At 48.6% G+C, this 8,477-nt stretch overlaps 1 protein-coding gene across 2 annotated transcripts in view; it reads right to left on the bottom strand.

The window, feature by feature from the left end:
- Positions 1-2,392, bottom strand: part of Cdh11 (cadherin 11) — a 155,312-nt gene extending 152,920 nt beyond the window's left edge. For both annotated transcript variants that reach the window (XM_031341050.1, XM_031341048.1), the window contains exon 1: positions 2,177-2,392. The gene's annotated coding sequence lies outside the window, so the exon portion shown is untranslated. The remainder of the gene's footprint in view (positions 1-2,176) is intronic.
- Positions 2,393-8,477: the final 6,085 nt, after the last annotated feature.

The raw sequence follows: 8,477 nt of genomic DNA on the forward strand, positions 1-8,477 counted from the left end.
ATATAACATTCCAATCAGGATACACAGACTTTAAACTAATAATTAAAATAATGTCAGTAACCATTACTTGCTCCTAAAGATAAAAGTATAGGCTCCAAGGACTCCAGTATGTGTGTTGGGATGCAATGCCTTGTCTCAGAAAGCAAGACGCAAACCCCATTTCCATACAGCAAAGTTTCCTGGCCGTTAGATGCCTCTGTCTGGTTTTCGCTGAGTGCTGATCACACTCCTTTGTACTAGGCAGGATAGATGTTTTGCACTGAGGGTTCGAATTCCAGGGCCTAACTGGCCAACCCTAAAACTTAAGAGTCAGGGATTGTTTAAGGAACTTAACGTGCCTGTGGCTTCAGGCCCCTCTTGTACTGGCCACAGCTATGTCCCTTTGTTTTGTAACTTTTATTCCTTTGTTTGCTAGAAGAGCAAGCTGCCTGTAGCCGAGGTTGAGCATCCCTTTCTAGGTTCTGGGGCTCTGTCTCCTTGCTTGTGGGAGAAAACAATTCCAACATTATTGAATTGAAGGTCAGTCCCTTCTCTTCTTCTCTGCTACCCTTAAAGGCGCTCGCACTCAGTTCAGCCTCGCTAATATGCTGATGTGAGGGATCCTCGGTCCTGAGAACACATCTGTAGACGGGTCCCCAGAAAATCCAGACACCCCGCAAATCCCTGGATGTCTGTTACGAGCCCTAGAGATAAGGAAATTGATCTACCTTCTTGCCAGATTAATTATCACTGCTTTCTGTGATTAAACCCAAAACTTACTGCTTCCTAGTCCACAGATAAGACCGATCCGGAGAAAATAGGAAAAAGATTCGGGAGCCATCGTTAAAGATTTCTTGAAGAAGAAATATGAAGGGGAGACTTTTAGACAAATCTCTAGCCTCCCGCAGTGCCAGGCTTTCATTAACAAACCCACTCCCAGCCCCCAGGGACGACCCTCCGTCACGCAGATATGGCACCGTTAAATAATTAGAAGATGCAATTTCTTCATAGCAGTGCGATAGCCCGTGAAATTCTTGCTGCATTATTAACAAAAAGCAACAGGGCTTCTTCGAACATCTAGCGAACCTTTCACCCGCGGAAGGCAGGAGTGCAGAGCCAGGGCGAAATCCTGGCCTTGGCAAGAAAGAAAATAGGAAGCTGGACCAGAGGCCTCCTGGGTCCCACTTTCTCCCGGGACCCAGAGCGAAAAGACCCTGCCTTGGCGAGGCTGGGTTGCGAATAGGATGCTCCCGCTGCCTCCCACTTCCCACCGCTCCTTGCTCTCCTTACACCCCGGCTGGGAGGCCAAGCTCAGGGTGGGAGGCCGAGTGTGAGGAATCAGTGGAGGCTTGGAGCGCTCCGAGAGGAGGCGCAGGCTTTCCGGGAAGGTTTGATTCTCAAAGTTAACATTGACCCTGGAAAGCCGCCTCCAGTCCAAACCAGAGTCTAGTCCGAGTCTGAGCCGCTTACAGATCATTCCCTGCACCTCTGAGAGCTTAGGAAGGGTGACTGAAGACCCCGAAAAGGCGGGGACTGGAGGGGCTAGCTTGCACAGCAACCCCCATCCTCGGAGCCGCAGTCCACAGACCCCGACCCACACTATCAAAGTGAGGTCAGTCCAATCGCTGCTCCCTCCCGGCCGCCCGCTATCTTCTGGGGTTTCACCGCACTCCCTACGCGGTCACCGAGTCCAGGGGAGCTCTCTGCGAAGACGCGAGAGGACTCCCTCTAGGAACCCCGCAGAGAGCGATCTTGTCTGGGAAACTGGCGCAGCGCAGGCGGGCGGGCACCGCACAGGGGTCGACTTTCCCTAGAGACAGCACGGGAGCAACCTACGTGTCCAGAGCTCAGCTCTGCAGTTCCTTGCCCCGACCCAAAGCAATCCCCCTGTGCTGAAGCCGTGGTGCTACAGCCCCCTACCCGGGGGGGGGGGGCAACACATCAAAGAACTGGGGAGCGCACATCTGGCGGCTCAAACCCCTGCTCTGCCTGAGCCCACAGCTGGCTGCCTCCTTTTTCTCTGATTTTTACTCCCCCCCCCCAAAAAAAGCCCTCCTGTTTTGCATTACTGATCTCCATCAGTCAGCAACCTCCCCCTTCCCCAGACCAGTCTCTTCCAACAAGCAATTCTTTCCCCACTCTGCCTACTCCTAGAAGCCCCATCAAATAGGGTCCAGAGACGAACAGAGCGCCTCACCTGGGGCCCTTGCGGGTGGACGCGACCTCCTGTCCGGCTGTCCCTGGCACTGGGCGAGCGCAGCGGTGTCAGTCCGGGCCCTGGTCCGAGTCCCATTCACAAGTCGGCGGCGGCTGCGAGCGGCCCCCGCGGCATCTGCTCCTCGGCCCGCGACGCTCCCCTCAACTGGCGGCGGCCGCGGAATGAGCCGCGGAGCGCGCTAGTGGCAGGAATGAGAAACCGGGGGGAGGTGGCGGGCAGGCGGGCGGGTAAGGGGGGGTGAGAGGAGGAGGGAGGCCGCCGCTGGGAGGGAAAGAGGGGCGGAGAGGAACCGAGGCTGCTAGACGCTGAGAATTGGGCCTGGAGGAGGCAACGGATGCCTACCCTGTCGGCGCTCCTCCCCCCGGGGGCCCCGAGCGATGCCAAACCCAGGAATAGAAATAGGTGGCCTGGCTGCCCCTCCTGCCCTGGGTCGCCGCGCTCCGTCTCCTGTGGGGGCTTAGACAGAGTCTGGAGCGACTGAAGTTGTGCTCCGGGGATACACAGCCAATCAGGAAGGGCGACGGAGGGGAGCTGGAGAGGGCTTGAGAGCCCCCATTTTCCTCTTTTCCTGAAATCCGCTCCAGCTGGACAAGCTAGGGCCTGGACCGGCCGGCTGGAGGTTGGATTGGATGGAAGGCATTGCCCAAGTACGGGAGGCAATCGGGAATTAGGGAGCGCATTCTAGAATTTATCAGTTAGCACTCTGAAAATATCTCCACGTTGACCACTCCTGCCCAGAGCCCTCTCCCAGGAGCCTTCAACACCCGAATATCTATCCTTTGAGAAATTGGCTTGAGGGGAGAGCGGTGGAGACACTAGGAAGGAGCATTCATTCGACTTGAGAAGAATAGAGTTTTCCTCAATGTTCTTCTACCCTACATGCAAAGCCTTCCTTAGGGTCAGCACCACCAGGACACAGTCCCGGGTTTCTGTTCCAGCCAATTACAAGCAACACCCCCATCTGGCAGTTTCACTTGTTGCCTCCCATAATGAACACCACAGAGACCCCCAAAGCCCTAAAGAGAATGCCATTCGGCCAGGGGATGGGCCTATGTGAAGAAATGCCGGCACACTGACTCAGCCTCCTGTTAATATCTTTCTCACAAGGACCCAGCAAAGGATACCCCATTCCTGTCCACTTTAAGATGTCTGGGCAAAAGAGCTGGATCTTCTTAAAAAAAAAAAAAAAAAAAAAAAGACCGTGCCAGGGACTGGGCGGGGCGCTCTCGATACGTGGGTACCCGCATCGTGACTGGGGACTAAGGATCCATGCTTCAGTGGGGACCTTGGATTAGGACAAGTTTCCAGTCTGGAAGATGTTGGAAAGAGCAGAAGTAGTGTTTCCAGTGGGCTAAGAATAAAAAGGAATTTTGAGGAGAGTCGCGGTGGCTTGGGAGTGGCGACCTGATCAGGAAAAGAACAATAAAATGACAAGGGACAAAAAAGCTAGGCGAAGCAGCAGAAGCAGGAAGACCTAAAGGGGAGTTGAACAGGAATCAGAAGTTAAAAAGAGGCCACCAATGGAAGAGAACGCCAGGACCCAAAGCGCATGGGAAGGGCACTTGAGAACCCAGGGAGAACAGATGGTGGCCGAACCTCAGCACCAAAGCACTTAGCCACCAGTCCGGGGGGGGGGGGGGGGGGGGGCGGAACTCTCACAGAATCCATGGATCTCCTTACTCCTGGAAATGAAATCAGGAATCAAGGCGCAGACAAGACGGCTGGAATATCTGCCCTGTGCTTGCGTTTTCTGCAGTATCTCCTGGTCCCTGTGACACTGGGTGCCGCCACTATCCCCCACCCACAGTCACCATACTGCTGGAAAGGAAGCGCCTGTCACTCCGTGTGGACGTGGCCTTTAAACTGCCCACTCTTTTGGGGAAAGGGGGCGCTAAGCTTTCAGCTACCCACTTCACTCATCTCTCCGCTTCCCTCTTCCCTCATTCCGGATCCGTGCCCAAAGTTCCAGGCCTCCCACCGCCAGCGCCACAACACGCTCTGTGTAGCAGCTGCTGAGCGCTGGGGCCATCCAGTACTTGTCTGAAGACAGCGAGCTGAGCTTTCTGCCTCTTCCTCTTGGTGCAGGAACCTAAGCCCCTTCTACCACCATTAGGCTAGGTTTTCCTTTCTTCTTGATTTCTTAGGCTCTGTCGTTTCATCTGAAGTCGGATCTAAGCCCTAAAACTTTGAGCACGTTCCAAACCAGCACCGGAAGTCCCCACTGTAAAAGAACAGAGGGGCTGCTACCTAATTATTCCCACACTCCAGTGAAGTTACTGGGAGTGAGGGACGGAAAGTGTCCTACTAACTCTGGTATTTACTCCAGATCCTGGATTTTCCAGTCCTTACCTATTGCATGAAGGGACAGAGCAAAACCTACAGCTAACATCAATCTAATTTCTTGCTAGAGAAGGGCTCAGAGCCTGCAATGAGTAGAGCACCCAGGAGGACACTCTCATGAACAGTTCGAGGTGTATCCCAGTCTGAGCCTGTTTGCTTGTAATGGGATTTGAGTTAGTAATTGCCCCCTGCTTTGTGTTCAGAGTTCACCAAGTGACATTACTTGTTCTTTAGACTATCCACTTCATGAACAATAGCGTCATCGAATTTTTAAAAGGAAGTTGAGCTTCCCTTGGTAGGGTTTCAAGTCGTGCTGCACACTAGAATCAACAGCCTTTGCACAATTCTAAACCAAGGGTTCTACTCAAAAATCAGAGAAAACATGCCCTACCAAAACTGGGGTGTGAAATGCTCATACCTGCTGTAGCTCCTATGGAGTGCATATGGGAAACGATGGCTGTGGGAAGGTGAAGTGGATTTGTAACAAGTGATAGATCCGTTCAACGGAATATTATTCAGCAGGAGTAAGGAGAGAGATATGATGACACTTGTCACATCATGGAATAACTTCAGAAATATGCTAATAGCCACATGCAATACCACACGTTACATAATTCCACTCACCCTAGAAAAGGCAAGTTTACAGATGTGGGCAGGCTATCAATGGTTGCCCTGGGCTGAGGTTACAAACAGGAACTGGCTATTATGAAGTGGGATGCAAGCAGTTTCTGTTCAGAAACGCTGCAAATAAAATGGCAGTGATGGCTGCATAGATTTACTAAAACATCTCAGATGATAATTAACAGGAACAGGCATTTCTTTCAGGACGATGCAGGGGGCATTCCATGACCCACAAATAAACTTCATAGGGGGAACAACTTGCAAGGCATTTGGAGAGGGAAAATGAGTCTGGTTCTTACCAGCTGCATTAGAGAAGCTTATACATGTTAGATTGAGTTAACACCCATCCCTATACCATAGTGCTCATAAGTGATTAATTCCTAGGAACTCAGGCATTCTCACTGCTTGACTTGTTGGGCACACCTACACAGCTTACAGTATGTGGTTCAGAAAGTATTTTTCTTCTTTTATGATGATGTTAGGATCTGTCTTCCATATCCATATTAGGCTCTTGGGTGGAGCAACGTGTGATTTCAGCTCAGATTGCAAAAGGAAAAAGAATAAAAAGAAAAAAAAAGAGAATTAACTCACCAAGTTCCCCAAGGCAGCTACCAACTTGTGGGGCTTATTTTCTTTTGTGCTTTTGCATTGCTTTTCAAGGGATAAAACTATGGTTCAAGGTTGTCTGTGCCTCCCAATGCAAACCCAGAGGAGCCCAAACAACCATCTCTAGTCTCTGTCTTTATCTGTGGAGCAGGGCTGATAATTTCATGTCTTTCCCTCATCAAAGGGGCCTGGTCCCTTTGATGTGCCTCTCCTCTAACTCTGAAGATACCCAAGGCCTATGTTGCTATTCTTCGTTTCCGGTCAGAAGCCCCAGGCTCCCCAGATCTCCTAGAAATTCTTGTTCTAGTAGACCTTTTGGTAAAAGACCTTGGAAGTAAGGCAAAATCCAAACCGACAGTAGATTTCCTCAGACTGATTTAGCTTCCATACATGCATTCCCGAGGCAGGGAGGGCACATGGAGAAAGACAGAATGAGTAAACCATGTTGTGTTAACTCTCCAGAAAGAAAGAACGAATACTGTAAAGAGACATGTGTCTTTTATCTGTGTCAGAATCCCATCTCTGTCCCTGTCGTGTCAAATGTCTGGATAGAACTGAACAAACATTAACTCATTCCACACCGAACTAAGGAGACTACCATAGTCCAACTTGGTGAACTAGTTAGTCTGTCAGGTTTACTTACGGGAGCAGAAATAACTCCAAAACATCTCCATCACCAACAGCTTAGGCTAGCACAACTCACCAAAGAACTCTGAAGCGTGCTGCATGACTTAGCGTAAGATTCAAGTGTCTCTTCCAGGCAGCTTGGCTTGTCCAAGACCGTCTCCCAACAGTTTATAGCTGACTATATAAACTTGGAAAAGGGGACACTGAGTGAGTCTAGTCAGTTTCAGGGATTTTCTGAAGCTATTGAATCCTTTCTTTGCTGAGCTTGATGAATTTCCATGGGTGATAAAACGCTTCATCTTTTAAGAGCTTCTCCAAACGACAGAATGTTATCTCAGAGGAAACCCCTACCCAGCAATCTCTCAATGGTTCTATGATTTTGAGCAGTCTGTTATCTATCCCCAAATGCGGTTTCTAGGTCTGTAAGATGGGACTATTGCCTGAACCTCAATCGCTGTGGAGATTTGCTGTCTACAATTTCAGAAATAGTAAATGTTGTACGTAGAACAAAGATTCATAAACTGAGAGCAATCACTTGTTATTATTATTACACTTGCTCACGGTGCTTTAGTTGATCTGATTTAGAAGAATACATGTTTTAATTACAGATTATAATTGTGAGAATCAGCAATATGAATCTCAGCATAGAATATTATGACTGTTGAAAGTTGTACTAATGCTATAGTTTGCAGTGACAATATTAGGGGCAAACTGGCTCTGGATGCACTCTATGTCCGACACAAATCCCTCAAGTCACACAAGACAAGCATTTCTCTGAGCCTCAGGCCCTATAACTGTGACTGAAAGCTTGCCCAAGTTGAGCTCTTGGGTATGTGTGTGTGTGTGTGGGGGGGGGGGTAATTCTTCTTCTTTTTTTTTTTTTTTTAAATTCACTGTACAATGAGTGGGAGCTCACTGCCCCTCTCCTAATCAGTCATCCCCTCCCACAATCCTTCCCAACATCCCCCTCCCCTTCTCCTCTGAGCAGGTGAGACTCCCCCACTGGAAACACCCCACCCCCAACCTTACACATCAAGTCTCTGCCTGGCTAGACAAGGTAGCCCAGCTAGAAGAAGATATCCTACAGACAGGCAACAGCTTTTGGAATAGCTCCTCTTCACCTCCCCACACATAGGGGTTAATTTTTATCGAACTGACATTTTGAAGTTAAAACTTTGCTTTCTTCACTAAATACAGAGCATCTCATAGGTGCAATTCCCCTTTCTGCCACTAGGGGCAAACAGGTCACCATCTCACACAAACTCAGACTGCAGGCAGCTGCTCATAGGAAATGCCTCCAGAAATCTATCCGTAATATTTTAATTTCTTACTTTTCGCATACCCTAAGGGAAATGATGATGCCCTTATGATTAATATCTAGGACCATTCCTTCAAGCCATTTCAGGGTCTGATACATACAAAAGAAAATAAACCAGTGAAAACTTTTGAATGAGCTAATATTTCTGAGTGGATTAAAACCAGCATATTAGCTAAATACTGCCATGCTAATATTATATCATGAGTGATCCCCGTACTCAGTGGCTTAAAGTGAAACTTGCTTATTTTCTTATCTGTGAGCTTGTTGGGTTGTTTGATCTAGAGTTAGTTGGCCTATGGAAACTCAGTTTGTCATTTTGAATTTCTTTTTATCCTTCCAAGATTAGGGTGGTCATATTCTTATAGTGAAGGGAACCACACAAGACATCATGGAGTGGAAATATACAGCCTCTTGAGTCGTGAGGTCTAGTACTGGAGACTCCCTCTTTTAACATACATATTCTGTTGGCCAGAGCATACCACAGGACCAGATGGATAGTTAAAGCGATGGGAAAATAGAATGTTTTTGGTTTTTTCATTTTTGGTTTTTGGTTTTTGGTTTTTTTTTTTTTTTTTTTTTTTTTTTTTGCAATGGGAGAAACTTCAGAGTTGAGTGAAGCATTGTTTCCCTGCAGGGGAGTATGACTTGTTAGAGCAGTTGATACATACTCCAAGAGGCAGAAGCAGGTTTCCATCATCCCCCCTCGGATTTTCAGGTCCATGGGTTCTCATAGACACAAATACAGCTCTCCAAAATATTAGAGACAAA

Source organism: Mastomys coucha, unplaced genomic scaffold, assembly GCF_008632895.1.
Source record: "Mastomys coucha isolate ucsf_1 unplaced genomic scaffold, UCSF_Mcou_1 pScaffold22, whole genome shotgun sequence".
In the NCBI taxonomy this organism is placed as follows: domain Eukaryota; kingdom Metazoa; phylum Chordata; class Mammalia; order Rodentia; family Muridae; genus Mastomys; species Mastomys coucha.